Source organism: Mobula hypostoma, chromosome 13, assembly GCF_963921235.1.
Source record: "Mobula hypostoma chromosome 13, sMobHyp1.1, whole genome shotgun sequence".
Taxonomy (NCBI): Eukaryota; Metazoa; Chordata; class Chondrichthyes; order Myliobatiformes; family Myliobatidae; genus Mobula; species Mobula hypostoma.
This window is the reverse complement of record NC_086109.1, coordinates 22,841,657-22,860,375: the sequence shown is the minus strand read 5'-3', so window position 1 is coordinate 22,860,375 and position 18,719 is coordinate 22,841,657. Positions and strand designations below refer to the sequence as shown.

Here is an 18,719-nt window from a genome sequence, read left to right as displayed (position 1 = left end):
AGATTAACTGGTTATTATAAATAGTCCTGTGATTAGGTTCGGATTGGGGATTGCTAGGTGGAGTGGTATTCCACGCTATATCTCAAACAAATAAATAAAGGACTAAGTTTCAGCTGTTTGCCTGATGTAACATTACAAAATGTAGTTTGGGTTTCTTGCTTTAGGGGCAAAATAAATGCAAGTGTATCAATTTTACAACCTGGATGAGATGACAAGTAGACAATCTCAAATAGGTATGAAAGGCCCTATCATGCTGTTTGAAGAAGGTGCAGGAATTCTGATATCTTGGACAATATTTTCACTGTCCTTGTATCTAAATAAAAACAAATTGGTTATTTGATTATTTTCTCATAGCTGTTTGTGGATGCCTGCTGTGGAAAACATTGGCTATTACATTACTTCGCATAACAGAAGTGAATGCACTTTGTGATATGAATGGGAAATTGAGGTTTTAAATGGCACTAAAATTATAGTTTAATTTTGTATCTTCAGTTACAAGCTGTGACGTCCGATGGTTGTTTTCAAGTTAGCTCTTTCACCAGCAGATTGTCAGTACTTAAAATCGTCAGCAAAGTGATGGTGGGTGCTGTTTAAATTGCTGTCAAATGACACTTGACAATAACCTGCTCAGCAAGATGGGTTTTTGATTTCTAACAATACTGTCTTGCTCCAGCATGTGCCCAAGCATAAAATAAAGTGCTGACCTCATAAGGATCATAGCAATAGAGCACAGTATCAGGCCCTTTGGCCCGTCACATCCATACTGTCCATTGTACCTACCTATAGCAATCCTATTTACCAGTACATGGTCCATAGCCTTGGTAATTCAAGTGCATGTCTAGATACTTGTATATTGTGAGAGTCTATGCATCCATCGCTCTGGCAGGCAATGGATTCCAGATTCCAATCACTTTCTGGGTGAAAAAGATCTTCCTTAGACCTCTCTAAATTTACCACATGTCCTAAACCTATGTTCTCTCATTTTGAACATATCTGCTATAGGAAAAGCAACTTTTAACTCAATCTATTCCTCTCACAGTTCTGCATGCTTCTATTTGGCCTATCCTCTGCTCCAAGGAATCGAGTATCTCCTCATAATTGAAAAGCACGATCTTGGCGAACCTTCTCTACATCCTGTCCCATGCAAACACTTTCGTCCTGTAGTATAGTGACTAGAAATGTACACGGTACTCCAGCTGTGCCTGAGGCCTGGGGCTCTCCGTAGGTGAGGGTCAACCATGAGTGTTGTGTGCCAGCTGTCCACGTGTTTTGCAAGCCAGGGCAGTATGATATGGTGAGCAAGCTGTTGCCCACGCAGTCGGCTCCCCCCTTCGACAGCTGGCGAATCCAGAGCAGCGGCAGAAACCGATACAGTTGGGCAGCAGCAGCATCGCCGGAGTTGCCAGATATTGAACTGAACGTAGCACTAACTTAGTGACTAGCTCCAGATTTTTCCTCAGGGTTCTCCATGAGTGGGTATAGCCACAAGGTAGCAGAGGTCTGAGATCGAGGGGTCTGTTTTTAAGCGCTACCAGAGATCAACTGGAAATCTCCTGCAGTGATGATTGATAGTGATTGTTGATTAATCATCTCAGCTTCAGGATATTATTGCAGTGGTTCCTCAGACCCATCCATCAATGCCTTCCTTCTATCATGTCAACAGTAAGGATATTCACTGACGATTGCAAAGTGTTCAGGACAGTTTAAATTCAAAAAATTGGAGCATTGCTGTACAGAAATATCAAGGCAATACTGGTAAGTTGGTTTATTACTGTCACGTATACTGAGGTACAGTGGAAAAAAAGCTTGTCTTGTATGCTGTTCAAACAGATTACAATGGTTTGTTGAGTTAGTACATGGTAAAACAATAACAGTACAGAATAAAGTATTACAGAGAAAATGCAATACAGGTTGACAATAAGGTACAAGGTCATAATGAGGTAATTTGTGACGTCAAGTCCATCTTATAGTACTAGGGAAACACTCAGTAGTCTTATTACAGTGGCATCATAGTCCTATAACAACAGTGAAGTGTTCCTGGGTGGGTGGGGTCTCTATATCCATGACTGTGGCTAGTTATAGCTCAAATTATAAATTTGCTGATGAAACCACCATTGTTGGTAGAATCTCAGATGGAGATGAGAGGACATACAGGAGTGAGATATACCAGCTCGGTGAATGGTGTCACACCAACAACCTTACACTCAATGTCAATAAGCCGAAAGAACTGATTGTGGACTTCAGGAAGGGTAAGTCAAGGGATCACGAACTAATCCTTAGAAGTAGAGACAGGGAGCAATTTCAAGTTCCTGGGTGTCAAGATCTCTGAGGATCTAACCTGGTCCCAAATTATTGATGCAGCTATAAGGAAGGCAAGGCAGCGACTATATTTCATTAGGAGTTTGAAGAGATTTGGTTTGTCAACTATAAAGCTTAAAAACTTATATAGATGTACAGTGGAGAGCATTCTGACAGGCTACATCACTCTGGTGTGCAGAGGATCAAAAGTTAGAGAAGGTTGTAAAATTAGTCAGCTCCATCTTGGGTACTAGCCTCTAGTACCTAAGACATCTTCAAGGAGCGGTGCCTCAGAAAGGCAATGTCCATTATTAGGGACCCCAACCACCCAGGACATGCCCTCTTCTGATTGTTACTGTCAGGAAGGACATAGAACCCAAGAACACTACCTCACTTTTTAAAAAAAAGTATATATTATTTCTGTTTTGCACTTTTTAATCTATTCAATATACATATATACTTACTATAATTCATTTACCTATTTATTTCTTTATTTATTCTTTATAAATTATCATGTATTGCACTGAACTGCTGCTGCTAAGCTAACAAATTTCATGACACATGCTGGTGATTATAAACCCTGATTCTGATTATGCTTGCTTTACTGAGGCAGTAAGAAGTATACCGTTGGTGGAGGGGAGGTCGGTTTCCATGATGCACTGAGCTGTGTCCAATTGTCTCTGTAGTTTCTTGAGGTCATGGGGAGAGTAGCTGCAGTACCAAGCCATGATGTATCTGGGTAGGGTGCTTTTTTATGGTGCCTCAGTAAAAATTGTTGAGAGTCAAAGGGAACATGCCAAATCTCTTTAGCCTCCTGAGGAAGTAGAATTGCTAGTGAGCTCCCTTAGATGGGGCATCGATATGGCTGGACCAGGACAGGCTGTCGGTGATGTTCACTCCTTGTAACTTGAAGCTGTTAACCCTCTCAACCTCAGCACTGTTGTATCTCCCCACTTCCTCACGGCAATGACCAGCTATTTTGCTTTGCTGACACTGAGGGAAAGGTTGTTGTCATGATATCATGTCACTTGGCACTCTAACTCCATCTTGTACTCTGATCCATCACGATTAGAATTAGGGCCCTTTGCAGTGGAATCATCTGCAAAGATGGATTTAGAGCAGAATCTGGCCGTGCAGTCATGAGTGTACAGGGAGCAGAGTTGGGAGACAGAGGATGCAGCTTTGTGGGGCACCAGTGTTGAGAATAATCACAGGAGAGGTGTTGCAGCCTATCTTTACTGATTGCAATCTGTCGATCAGGAAGTCAGGGATTCAGTTGCAAAGGGAGGTGTTGAGTCCCAAGTTTAGGAATTTGGAGATGAGATTGCATGGAATAATAATATTGAAGGCAGAGTGAGCTCAACAAATGATAGTCTGGCATGGGTGTCTTTACTGTCCAGATCAATGAAGAGTCAGGGAGATAGCATCTGCAATATTCCTTTTTTTGGCAGTAGGCAGTGGGTCGAGTTTGTCTGGAAGGCTGGAGTTAATTTGTGCCATGACCACCCTCTCGGAGCACTTCATGATGGTGGATGTTCTGGCCACTGGACTGTCGTCATTCAGGCACATTACTTCATTGGTATTGGAGTGATAGTAGTCTCCTTGAAACAAAGAAAAATTTAAAAATATCTGCAAATATTCTTGCCAGTAGATCTGCACAGAATTTATGGACTTGGTCAAGGATGCTATTCTAGCCAGATGCTTTATATGGGATCACTCTCCTGAAGATTGATCTGTCTGCATTGCAAGCTGTCCGTGCGGGTAGTGACATTCAGGTTACCTTTGGTTCAAACATGCATATAATGAATTAGGCTCATCGGGAAGGGATGTACTGTTGTTGGCAATGTTGCCTGACTTTGTCTTGTAGCCTGTTACAGCGCTTAACTGACAGCTGGGCTGGGGATCGATTTTGGAACGGTATTGTTTCTTGTCTTGCCTGATAGATGTACAGAGATTATATCTTAATTTGTTGTAAAGGTCAGGGTCACCTTCTTTGAATGCTGCAGTTCTAGACCTCAGTAGGTAGTCAATCTCCCAGTTCATCCATGGTTTCTGATTTGGGAACACCTAGATCATCCTCATTGGTACACAGTCCTGAAGCCACTTGCTGATAAAGTCCATGAAGGTGGTGACACGCTCACCTAGGCTAGCTCAGAATCAGAATCAGGTTTATTATCACCGGCATGTGTCGTGAAATTTGTCAACTTAGCAGCAGCAGTTCAATGTAATACATAATATAGAAGTAAATAAATAAATTACGGTATATATTGGAGATTAAAAGTCATGCATAAACAGAATATATATATTGAAAAAGTGAGGTAGTGTTCACGTGTTCAATGTCCATCTAGGAATTGGATGGCAGAGGGGAAGAAGCTGTTCCTGAATCGCTGAGTGTGTGCCTTCAGGCTTCTATACCTCTTACCTGATGGTAACAGTGAGAAAAGGGCATGCCCTGGGTGCTGGAGGTTCTTAATAATAGACGCTGTCTTTCTAACACACCGCTCCCTGAAGATGTCTTGGATACCCAAGATGGATCCGACTAAATTCATGACCCTCTGCAGCTTCTTTCAGTCCTGTGCAGTAGCCCCCGCCGCCCCATACCCTATACCAAACAGTAATGCAGCCTATCAGAATGCTCTCCACAGTACATCTATAGAAGTTTTTGAGTGTTTTTGTTGACATGCCAAATCTCTTCAAACTCCTAATGAAGTATAGTCAATGTCTTGCATTGATATGTTAGGACCAGGTTACGTCCTCAGAGATCTTGACACCCAGGAACTTGAAACTGCTCAATTTCTCCATTTCTGATCCCTCTATGAGGATTGGTACGTGTTCCTTCGTCTTACCCTTCCTGAAGTCCACAATCAGCTCTTTTGTCTTACTGATGTTGAGTGCCAGGTTGTTGCTGCAACACCACTCTATTAGTTGGTATATCTCACTCTTGTGCACCCTATGGTCTCCATTTGAGATTCTACCAACAATGGTTGTATAGCTGCTGATTCTTTGAACATAGACTAGTCTGTTGACTTAATGCGATCATGTAAAAGCTCATCTGTTTCCTCAGACCAGCACTGAATGACTTTCTATACCAGGTTCCCATATTTCAGCTTCCGTTTGAATGCAACGAGGAGGAGTACAGCTAGTGGTCTGATTTGCCGCAATGTGTGTGGCTTGCTACGCAACCTTTGATGGTTGTGCAGCAATGATCCTTAGTGTTTTGGCCCCTGGTGTGAGAAGAGACATGCTGGAATCATTTTAGAAACAGAGTCATGTAGTTGGCCTGGTTGAAGTTGCCGCAGTGATGAAGAGAGCCTCGGTATCCACTTTCATTAATCTAAAAAATCTAAATTAAAAAAAAAATTAAGTGCAGGCTTCATGTCTGCCTGGGGTTGGATGTAGACTACCATCAGGATAGCTGAAGTGAACTCCTGTTTATGCTAGTTACCATTTCCATCAGAAGACCTTCTCCTAACGTTCAGTGGCATTCCTACCACCCCAAGTACCCACCATCACCATCAACATCCTGTACATTGCTGTTAACCAGAGCAGCTACTTAATTCAAAATAGTAGGTTGGAGGCTGGTTATCTTACAGCGAGTGAAGCTGCGTGATGTCCCAAAACTTTTACACTATCTACAAGGCAATCCAAGAATATAATGGAACATCCTATGGACAAGCTGGGCTGAAGTACCTGTTTCCTTGTATTACTCTATAACAATGACCATCCTAGGGACTAAATGCATGCGGCTCCAAAAACATTTGAAGCTCAGTGCCTTTGCAGAGAAAAGCAGCCCTGTTGATAGACGTCACACCCACCATCCAAAGCATTCACTCCCTTCTACATTGCAACATGTGCAGCCACAGGGAGCCACCTGCAAATGTAGTGGTTGCTCACCTATAACAACATTTCTAATATAGCCTATTTCTTCACTGTGGCTGCATCTAAATCTGGGGTGTCCCTATTGGGCAACAGTGTGGAAGCACCTCCATCAAAAAGGCTGCATCATTCCTCCATTCTTATGAATGGTCTGGGATGGGTAATGAATACTGCCCTTGCCACGCTGCCTGCATCCTCCGAGTGCATCAATGAAAGTGAATATGGACGATGCCGAGCCTTTTATAAGTAATATTTCAGCAAGAATTAATTCCTTGGGGGGGCATGAGCAACAGCTTGTAAAATGTACAATGCAACACTCAAGTGCTTGCCTTCAAATTGCTGCCTGGGGCTTTAGGTGACATTGTGGAAAGAAGTTATTTCACAGCCTGACAGCAGGCAATGTGTGACACAGTAAGCCTAGAAAAGAGAGCAGAGAAGAAATGAGAAAATATCATGTTTTTTAAGGCATGCAATTTATGTGGGGAAAAATAGAAATCCCAGGATCTTATAACCACACTTGAATATATGTATATAAAAAACAATAAAACACTTGTCTGTCATATTTATCCCAGTGTGACAGAAATATATGTGAAATTACTGGAATTGGGTCAGTGTAAAACAACTTCATTTCAGGAGGGTGAAGTGCATTTAATGATCAAAGGGAATTGTTACTGCACTCTCTGAAACGATAAACATTGGATTACATTCAACCTACTTTTATGCAGGTTTTCCTCTCATCATCTGCCAGATTTCATTGTTGGTCTGTGTTGCTCCTACCCTTGGTTAGTGAAACTGGCTTAAGCTATGGCAGTCTCCTGACATCTACCTTTAGTGGCAGGGATCTCGAACTAGCTGTGAATGTGTTTTGATTTGACAATTTTTTTGCCGCAAAAATATGGAAATTTATGGAGACAGAAAAGGTTGTTAGGTGCAATTAGGTTTGCCAGTCATGCTTAGGTCAGACCAATTGTCTCCATTGCCCCAATCCTCCTCCTCACTTTTACCCAACATTCTCTAAGCCCAGAAGGCAAAAAAGGACTGCAAAGCTGGAAATTAAAAACATACTGGAAGAATTCAGTGGATCAAGTAGCATCTGTGGAGATAAATGGTGCAAGACCTTGCATCAGAAGAAGAAAGATTACTAGTGTATAGCAGTACAAGGAAGCAAATGCAGAGGCTGGATGACAAGTGGAACCATACATAGAGGGGCTGAGGGGTGGATGGAGTCAACTGGGGGGCAGACAGGGGTGAAACCAGATGGGGCAGGCATGATAGACTGATGGAACCAGGTGAGGGGAAAGGTTGGTGAAAGTGAACAAAAGAAGAAAACTAAGTGGACAAGTGAGTGTGTGTGGGAGGAGAACACCATCAGTGTGAGTTACCTGAAATTGGAAAATTCATCGTTCATACCGTTGTGTTGTAGACGATCTCATCCCTGATGAAGATGGCAGAGTTTGTCATTGAAACATCGGTTAAAATCAATACCTATACCCGCTGGAAGCCCAAAGAGAGTTTATTAGTCATATATGCCGGGAAAACACTAGATCCTTTTTTACCCAAGCTGAATTTGCAATGTTCTGCTAATTTGCAGTTAGCCACTCAAGGATAGATAGGTTGGTGTGTAAGTGCCGATGATTATGTTCCAACAAGGAGGAAGGCTTTGCTGAGGAATTATAAGCAGATCAGGGCTCAATTGTAAAGCAGAATCACATAAGGAATAATATCCAAATTGTTACTTAAGCCATATACCAATCAGCAGAGGATAAGTAATATTAGAGAAGTAAATGCCTTGCTTAAAAATTGGCATGGAAGAGATAGGGCCAGGTTCATGAGGCATTGAAACCAGTAGAAGGAAAGAAAAGGCTATTCCATTGCAATAAGCTTCACTTCAACAACACTGGGACTAGTGCCCAACTAGGATTATGGACAGGGCTTTAGGCGAATTAGAAAGTAGGAGGATTCAAGTGAAGGGGAGTTTAATAACTTGAAAGGAAATGAGCGAGTAGTGGCATAAAGTGGTGAAGGGGTGAATGAAAATAAAAGCTTGTAAGGAAAGAGGAGAAAATATAACCAGAAGTGTGCAGAAATAATTGGAACCTGCAGCAATCATTTTAAAAAAGGTTTAAAGCTCTTTATTTGAATGCACACAACATTTGTAGAAAGATAGATGAATTGACAAAACAAATGGAAATAAATGAATTTAATTTACTTGCTATTACGGAGGCATAGTTGCAGGGTGACCAGAACTGGGAACTCAATATTGTAGGTTATTTATTGTTTTTAAAAGAAAAGGCTAAAAATGAAAAGAGGGAGGGGTAATGTTTTCAGTGCAGTGGGACATAGGGATGTAGAAGTAGTGGCCATGTGGTATCTGCTGGGTGAAAAGACAGAATAAGGGGGATTAGATTGGAATAATTGTGCATAACCATATCTGAATCCTTTAGCTTCTCCCCAGTTTTGAAGATTTCACAGTTGATTATCTGTTTATATACCATTGGAGAGGCAGAGACTGCAGATGCTGAAATATGGAGCAACACTCAAAGTGCTGGAGGAACTGAACAGATCAGGCAGCATCGATGGTCGAGATTTTGGGTAAAGATCCTTCTTGGATGATGCCTGACTTGTCACGTTCCCTCAGGGTTTATTTATTTGTCATTCTCTGATCTAAAGAGGATCTACACCCTCATTCCCATATCAGCTCTGTCTGCCAATGTGTTACAGTATATGCTTCTGTGCAACTTGTTGCTGGAGTATTACAGTGTCCATGGTCACTTACTTTGCCTGTCTCAAAGCAGTTCGTTTGTAAAAAAAAAAAAAAAAAAATTGGAGACAATTTTTAGGAGAATCTACAGAAATAGAAATCTAACTTTACTTATACTATATAATCCTGAAACATTAGCCTTTTCAAGGACCGGAATAGAACTCCATGAAGATCATTGTAAACTAAATTCTTTAATTGAATCACAAGGTAACAGTTCTGATTTTAAAAAAATCTTTACTGGGTTTTAATGACCTACCATTCTCTCCACCATCTTTGCCTTCAGTGAACTGTTGCTATCGCTATGGTTACAGCTCTGTGACTCAGCATCCATGTCCCTCTAAATTATCGTGCTTGCTGCAAGAACAGATTAGCTGTGGAATATTCTCTCGGATGTGAAAGAGTATAAAACTGTTCCGGGGATATGCAGAGTCACAGGAAAATTGCTTCAAATGACGTAAATTGATTTTAAAATTCTTCCACATGTCACATGTCAGTTGTGGTTTTCTAAACTCTTTGGAGCCTGATGTTCCTAGCAGTCCTAGATACTCAGTCCTATTGAGTTTCCATTGTTAACTTCAATCTTTTCATTGCTTTCTTCTGGCGGAAGCTGTGTCCACCTCTTTATCTATTCCTCCAATACCTCCCAATTGTGCCCCAACATGCTGAGGTCAGTCCATTCTCCGTTCTAGGCCTTCTGATAATTTGATTTCAAAGTTAATACCATTGTTTTCAAACCCCTCCACAGCAATACACACCCAAGAGGAATTCTAGGTAGCTTTTTATCAATAGAACATAGCTTTCATCCCTTGTGTATGATTTATTTTATCTTTATTTAGTGTGGTACAGGCCCTTCCAGCCCAATGAGCTGCACCACCCAGAGACCCACCTATTTAAAGCTAGCCTAATCACAGGACAATTTGCAATGATCGTTTAATCTACGAACCAGTACATCTTTGTGGGAGGAAACTGGAGCATCCAGAGGAAACCCATACAGTTCACGGGGAAGAACGTACAAATGCCGCCAGAATTGAACTCTGAACCCTGGAACACCCTGAGCTTTATCAGTGTTGCACGAACCACAAATTATTCCCCCTCCTCTCGCGTGTGAGGGAATGAAAGCATTGTCTATAACCAAATCATAGCTGACTGTACATAATGTATATACAAACAAATGAAGCAACATTTCTCCGAACCATGGTGTACCCACAAAACATATGTCTCACACAGCACAAAAAAACCCCAAAATGTTATAATCTGCATACAAACTGTCTTCATCATCTAACCCTTCTAGATGTGATATAATTTTATTGCATGGAACAAAAACCAAGAAGATAGGAGCAGAAATGTTCCTTGGCCCACAAGCCTGCCCTGCCATTCCACATGATCATGGCTGATCTGCCCCAAGCTGCCACTTCTCCTCTGCACCAGTTCTCCATGCTGTTGAATTTGCCAGTTTTTTTCTTTCAAAAATTCATCTCTTCTGCTCCCTAAGTACTGATTAATGTACTGGTCCTTCAGGGTAGAGAATTCGAAACCTTCATTCCCATCTGCGAGAAGAAATTCTGATGTAACTCAGCTTTAAGTAACTATCTGACCATCTTGTAACAATGCTGCCGTGTTCAAGACTTTCTCATTGTTGGAAACACCTCATAATCTAACTTGTCATGACCCCTTAGGATTTTGCATGTTTGATCATCCTTCAAAGGACACAGGTCCAACCTCCTTAGCTGCTCTTGAGAAGACAACGCCCTTATGTAAGGATTTAGCTTCTGGTGACTCTCTTTTGAACTACCCACTTGTGGACCAGCCGGTTTTCTGCTGGTGAAACATAAATGCAGCTATTTTGAAATAATGGCCTCACATTAGAAGTAGCACCTTGAACTAACCAAGCATGAGGGCTTTTGAAATATGGTCCCTTCTATGGACCTCACTTAAAACCTAATGCTTCTTTTTGTACTATTAACACAGTAAATCATAACCTATAAATTGTGAAATGTGCTTCTAAATTTTATGGATCTGATGAACAAAGATAGACAGCTCGATACCCTGTAAGTGAAGTGGAGAGACAAGATTTACACAGCAAGTGCACTGGTGTTCAACAATCCACAAAAAAGTAATTGTTTACATTTCTAGTTTATAGTGGAAAATGTTGTGACTTTCAGTGCATTATATATCATATTGACTCCTATGGAACTTTTATTTTGTTTTCTGTTTAAATTGCTCACAATAATTCCTCATTACATTGCTTTTGACTGAAAATTTAAAAGGTTCCATAAAATTCTGTCTCTCAGAAACACTGTAAATTCCTACACTCTTCTAACCACATTCCCCCTTTACCTACCCTAGCTCCCTTCAATAAATGATGAGATATTATTAAAGAACTAGTGAATATTGAAGCTTTTCAGAGGATCAACAGTAAATATTGAATCACCCTCGAGACCCTGGGGGTACCATGTTGTGAAAGAATGTATTAGTGTTAGGATATGTGTATATGATTGGGAGTCATCTTTAGTGAATTTCTATGTATTGACAAGAGACCATGCAAACCTTAGCAAAACTCTCAGAGAATTTCTGTAATCCCTGACACCAATTAAATACTGACCCACTCCCAGAGCCCCCTGTAAATCTGAACACACCCTTTGTCGATGGGAATGTTGCTCAGGATAGGCAGGGCCCTATTTAGATACAGAAAGATAGATGAATCTTTCTTTCTGGCACAGATTCAATGGGGGAGAATGCTTCCTCACAGGGGCTCCATGGACCCCTGGGTTAATGGTCAGAGGCCATGGCATAAAAAAGGTTGGGAACCTGTGCCTGATGTCTCATAAGATATTTGCAAGGCAGCTTGAACATGGCAAAATATAGGTCAATTCTCCCAGCAATAATTCCCATCAACAAAGGGTGTTGGTCAGTTCTTACAATAAGCATTTGGTTTTAGTGTTTCCCACACTAGGTCCCCCAGTGACCGACTAGAGTGAAATTGCCAACGTTTCTAACTAGTATTGCCAGAAAATGAAATCAAAACATGGAATGATGGAAATGCTTAAAAGTTCAGGCAGTACCTGTGGAAAGAGAAATAGAATTAATGTGAAAAGAGAAATGGCATTAACATTTAAATTCTTGTACACTGATGTCCATGTTTAGTGTCATCTGTCTGCACTTGTATTGTTGATGACCTGAAGCATTAGTTCTTTTTCTCCCTGTATGGACGCTGCCTGACCCTCTGAGTGTTTTCAGCTTTTTATTTGTTTTTATTTCAGGTTTCCAGTGTCCCTGTCTTTTTTTTTGTCCACTGTCCATGGGTTTGCTATTGTAGATTATTGTTCCTGCATTAGGGTAACACCGTAGCGCAGCAGTTACTGCAACACTATTACAGCTCAGAGTTCAATCCTGGCATCCTCTGTACGGACTCTGTATGTCCTCCCTGTGAAATGCATGGGTTTTCTCTGGGTGCTCCGGTTTCCTCCCTCAGTCCAAAAACGTATTGGGTAGGTTAATTGGTTACTCTAAATTGTTCAATTATAAGGTTAGCTATGATCTTATTGAATGGCGGAGCAGGCTTGATGGGCCAGATGACCTACTCCTGCTCTTATTTCTTATGTTCGGGGTACACCAGAGTTTTATTGTATTTACTCATTGAGATAAAACACGGAATAGTCCCTTCCAGCCCTTTCAGCCACACCATCCAACAATCCCCCGATGTAATCCTGGCCTAATCACGGGACAATTTACAATGACGAATTAACCAACCAACCGGTACATCTTTGGACTGTGCGAGAAACCCACTAGGTCACGGGTAGAACGTACAAACTTCTTACAGGCAGCCGCAAGAATTGAATGCAGGTCACCCCTTCTGTAAAGCACTGTGAAAGTGGTAAGACACTTTCATTTGCCCTGTTAAACTAAAAAGATGAGGCAGCTTTCAGCAGCATAAAAGCTCCATTACAGAAATCAAAGTCTGCATTTTTTAGTGCCTTTTTTCAACTTCAAGTTGTCACAAAGCAGCTACTGAAAGTACTGTTGCAATGTAGAGCATATGATGGATATTTCCAAAACAGAACTGAGTTAATCAGTTTTTTTTGTTTTTTTAATTTGAATTATTGGTCAGAATATCAGAGTTAATGTCTTGCCAAGAAGGCAGAGAAAACCATCTCAAACAATAGATGATATAAGCAATGCCGAGGGAACGGGGGATTTTTGAAGTTTACCATGAGGAGCATGATACCAAATTCATCAATAGTCTATTAATGTTCTGGTAATTCATACTGATGTGGATTTTCAGTTCCACTGAAGAAAAGATCCCACTCACTGCCTGTGAATAATTTACTTTCAAGCCAATGGATTCTGTAATGTCTCAGTATTAGTATAACGAGAATATCTTTAATTAAAGATGTAGTAATGGAATGATACATTGGACTGTGGAGGAAACACTCCAGAAAATTAGGTCATCGCTATACCCTTAATTTTAGGCCAATTAAAAATCATGATAATGGTTTCACATTAGCACTGAAATAAGGTCATAAATGTCACTAAAATATGAGGAAAAAAGTTTTTCTTTTAAAAGTATATATTATCTTCTAACCTTCTTTAGCCATGAGAGGACAGAAGTTCAAAAGGAGATTTAATAGGAAGTGTTCAATGAATAAAAAATTCTGAAAGAATAAATAAAGGAGGAAATCTCCGTTTCCCACCAGATCAGGAAACAGAAGTCTGAGATTTAAGGCAGATGTGAAAAAAAGCCGAGAGACAAGAGGAGATTTTCATTTAACACTGAGTTCTGGTGATCTGGAATTCAGTGCTTAAAATGGTGCTGAAGGTAGATTCAATAGCTTAAAGTACAATTGGAGAACTACTTTATGGGAAAAAGAATGCATGACAATGTAAAATCAGCAAGGGAACTGGACTAATTGGATATTTTTTTCTGATAAGTGGCACAGGCACAAGGGCCAGGTATTCTCCTTCTATGATACAATAAATGTTGAAGTATTAATCTCACTTGGCCTTTCCTGCTTCCATTCCTCATTTTCCCAATCCTTCCCAGCAATACTCGAGCAGTTTTCATTTTCTTTTCACAAATACAATTACTCTTTAATGCAATTAATCTGTCGGACTTCAAAGTCCTGACTTTCAAGATGCCACAGACCGACCACTCTGGTTGAAAAATTTCCTTCCTTCTTGCTCCTAATATCCTCACCTATCATTCCATCATCCCTGTCATCGGTATCATCAACAGGAGGTGCTGCCTCAAACAGGCAGTATCTATTATCAAAGATCTTCACCATTCAGGCTATACCATCTTCTCTCATCTGCCATCAGGCAGGAGATACAGAAGCCTAAAGTCTATGTCACCAGCTTCAGGAACAGCTACATTCCTTCAACCATTCTGTTCTTAAACCAACTGGCAAAACCCTAATCACTACAGTTTAGCAACACCTTGACCACTTTGATCTACTTTCACTAAAATGGTCTTTGTATTTTTTTTTGTTTTAATTGTGTTTTCTTGTAAGAATTGTGGATAATTTACAATTAATTGTTTTGCTTGTGAACATTGCTATATAATGCTAAATGCCGGTCTGCTGAAAGTAAGATTTTCATTGCACGTGTACTTGCGTGTATAACAATGAACTCCACATTGACTTTATTTAAACTGGTGCACCTTGTGATTCAGAACTGCTACAATGCTCAGTACCTTTGCCCAGTTACTAATGAGCAGACTATGAACCACCTGCTTGTATTTTTAATTGGGATTCCAAATATAATGAATTTGATTTCCAATTAGTGATTTCCAATTTGTGTGAACACTCAGCTTCACTTGCTCTGTTCATGTGAACTTTCACCTTGTTTTGGTCAACAGCCCTAATTAGCTTCATTGTCTCAGTCAAAAGCTTTGCTTGCTGGTGCTGTTATGAAGGGCTCTGAGCTCTTTTGTTAATGACAGTGTTTGCATTCACCTTTTATGCATTTGCTAGTAAAGTACACTAGAAGTATACCAAAGGGATACTATAAGGTGTTTGATTGTTGTATGCTTCACTTCCTTCAGTATTGAATGGTAGTAGATGTTTGCTACATAAACACATGCAAAAACATTGATGTCTGTTGTGTTAAGTGGACGTGATTAAAGATGTATAGCTGTGGATAGTAAGCGATTTCTGGTGGGCAAAATGGAATTAGAGTAATGGAGGAATACAGCAAGAAAACAGATCCCTCTGCCCAACTTATCCATGCAATCAAGATGCCCATCTATGCTGATCCCATTTGGTCATATTTGACCAACATCCATTTAAACCTTTCCTATCTATCTACCAGTCCAAATGTCCTTTAAGTGTTGTCAGCGTACCTCCTTCAACTACTTTCTCTGGCAGCTCAGTCCTCACATACCTCATCTTCTGTATGAGGAAGTAGCCACTTTGGTCACCTTTAAATCGTTTCACTCTCATGTTAGCCCTATGCCCCTTTGATTCCCTTTCACTGGAAAAAAGACTACATGCATCCATCCTATCCATGCCTCTGATGATTTTATAAACCTTTATAAGGTCACCTCTCAGTATCCTATTTGATTCTCTCAAGATCTGTAAATAAAGGAAATCCAGTTTTCTTCATCTTACCTCAAAACAATCCAATTCCTTGATTAAAAAAAATGAAAACAATCATTGAGAAGCTGAGTTTAATTTAATTTTTTTTTCATTTTGAGAACAGGGTAGGATCTTTTTCTCTTCTGTCACTTCTAATCAACATCAAGTAGTCAAGTCACTGAGGCTTAGATGAAACATGCAGAGTTTCTGCTTTATTCTTCATCTTAAACCACAGTTAACTCACTCTAGACAATGAGCTTTTCCCTTGAGATTGATTTGGCCACTTCTGGCTTCTGTAATGAAGTTGGAAATGGCCATTTTTCCTTTGCAGAGTGAGGATTGAAAAGTGATCTGAAAAAGGATCCCAAGTAATATGTGTTTGAGCGATTGAATGTAGAAACTTTTCTACTTACAGGAGAAATCAAAACTAGTGCTTTGAAGTATAAGATTATCATCAACAATCCCATTGGGGAATTCAGGATAAAGGGCTTTCCCTAACAGAATTAGAATGTGTAACTTGCTAACCGAGAGAGTAGTTGTGAAAATAGTAAGGACAATAGCAGTTAATAAAGCTGCTGTCGCACAGCTCCGGTGAAGCAATTTTGACTCTAACCTCTGGTGCTGGCTGCAAGGATTCCGCATGTTCTCCCTGTCATTGTGAGGATTCCTCCCAGATGATCTGGTTTTCTCCCATATGCCAAAGACCTGTGGGCCAGGAGGCTAAATGGTCCTTGTAAACTGTTCCAAATGTAAGACTGTTCAGGTAGTTGTTGGGAGTATAGGGAAAAAGAATGGCACTGGTTAGTATTAGTGTAAAAAATGATGGCTGTGTAATGGTCGTCATGATCTCAGTTGGCTAAAGGGACTTGTTTCCATTGCTGTACAAGTTGATAATTCTCTAATGAGATTATCGTCACGTTAGATAGGTACACAAGTGAATAAAGGTTTATGCCGATAGGATGAAAAGAAATGGAGAGGGCAGAGGTTCATGTGAAAGAAAGAAAAATAAGCTTTATTTGTCACAAATACATTGAAACATACAGTTGATGGCATCAAATCAAAGCAGTGAGGATTGTGCTGGGAAGCCTGCAAGTGTCTCCATGCGTCCGGTGCCAACATAGCAATAGGAGCACCTCGCTAACCCTAACCCATATGTCTTTTGAATGTGGGAGGAAAACAGAGCACCCAGAGGAAACCCACGGGGCCATGGGAAGAATGTTCGGACAGCGGTGGGAATTGAACCCTGATCTTACAGCTAGCTGCTGTAAAGGCTCAAGCTGCATGTCTTGCTGTTGTAAGCTCAATGACAACCCACAAATTAAGCAAACTAACTACACTTGAAGTGAAAACATTGAAATTGTAGAGATGCTGAGATATTCCAGTGGGGACAGAGGGAGGGAATTCAGCTGAGTTCAGCTGAGCATCAGCAATGGCGGTGATCTTTTGAGAGTTTGAGGGGTGGGTATCCAATTTCTCCTCTACACAACATTTTAGATTTTTAATTTGTGTATTAGCATGTCAGTAGTTAATTTTATACCTCTCTTCATTTTTATTTCCATTATCATTAATGGGGAAGAATTAAATCTACAGGCTCACAATCAAGTATTGTTTGTATATCCCCAAAACTCAGAGCAATTACTTAACCCGCCCCCCGCCGCCCCATGTATCACTTACTCCAAATAAATGAGAGTTACTGATATTTGAGTCAAACAAGAGTGAAATTTCCTACTCCAATTTTTCCTCAGAATTGGCTCAAAACAAGTTTAAGGTTTATTCTTCAGTACATTATCCATAGTGAATTTCCTCTGGCTTTGTCCAAATGCTGAGTGTCGCAACTTTAGAAAGCATTATGGTTATTCCCAATGCCACTCACCCTGTGTCTTCCAGAAGGTAAAATCATATATGAAAATTAGGCACAAATATTTGGGATACTTCCCTTTTCAATGCACTAAGGCAAGTTATCACCACAGTTCTGGGAAAGAAAGGCAAACTCAATGCAAAATAGTTGTTTCCATCTTGGACCATGCTACAAGTTGAAGTTAATAAGCATCAGAGCAACTATATCCTCTCCATTTTTCTATAAGAACATGAAATGTGTAATATGTCCAATCATGGTATAGTCAGTAATATATAATACACTATGCTTAGAGAGTTTAGAATTACCAAGTAGGAATGGAATATTGTGTGGTTTCAAATGTTTAACATTTTATTCTTGACTAACTGGAGGATGAGAGGTGACATTGTGTTTAATGTTGTTTTTCTGTATTTAAGTATGTAGTGTTTTGAGCTATCTAATCAGTTTGTTCACATCTATTTTTATCCAAATGGGCAAACAGTCATAGGGAAAAGGTCTTCAAATTAATATTCATTGAAATGATAATGATGCACACATGCATATTTGCACATGTGCCATTGATCCAGGTGTAAGCTTGAAGGGAACAGCCTTTGACGATCAGTTCTCCAGATGGTTCAGATTTTGATTCCCCTTGATGGGTATTTCACACTTTTCAAGTTTAAACTTTAATGTCATTTGACTGTACATGTATAGAACCAAGCGAAATAACGTTCCTCTGGACCCACAAACATATATCACATACAGCACATAAACCAAAATATTATACTATAAAAAAGACAAGAGCATGCTCAAAATACATGTAATAATGTGCAGCACAGGTAAACAGTAAACAGCCCTCTGTCCTAGTGATGAGATCTCAGAACTGTCAAGGTATTCATTCATCTCACAGCCTGAGGGGAGAAGCTGCTGCCCAGTCTGGCAATCCTAGTCCTGATGCTCCTGTACCTCCTTCCTTACGCTTGTGGATCAAGGAGATTGTGGGAAGGGTGGTAGGGATCCTCAACAATGCTTTGGGCCTTCATCTGCAACACTCCTGGTAAATGTCACAAATAGGGGGGAGGGAGACCCTACTGATCTTCTCTGTAGGGTCCTGCAGTCTGACGCCTTGCAGCTTCTGTATCACACCATGATGCAGCCAGACAGGACACTCTCAATGGTGCTCCTGTTGAAACTTGATAGAATGGGGGCAGGGAGCTTTGCACACCTCAGTCTCCTCAGAAAGAGGGCCCAGATTAAATAGTCCATGATGTGCACACCAAGAAACTTTGTGCTTTTCACTCTCTCCATGGCAAAGCCATCAATGTGCAATGGAGAGTGGTCGACCTGTGCCTTCCTGAAGTCCACAATCATCTCTTTT

General features: G+C 40.4%; 1 protein-coding gene across 1 annotated transcript in view; it reads left to right on the top strand.

The window, feature by feature from the left end:
• LOC134355487 (probable transmembrane reductase CYB561D1) overlaps window positions 1-18,719 on the top strand; it is a 131,365-nt gene that overhangs the window by 24,332 nt on the left and 88,314 nt on the right. The gene's annotated exons all lie outside the window — the stretch shown is intronic.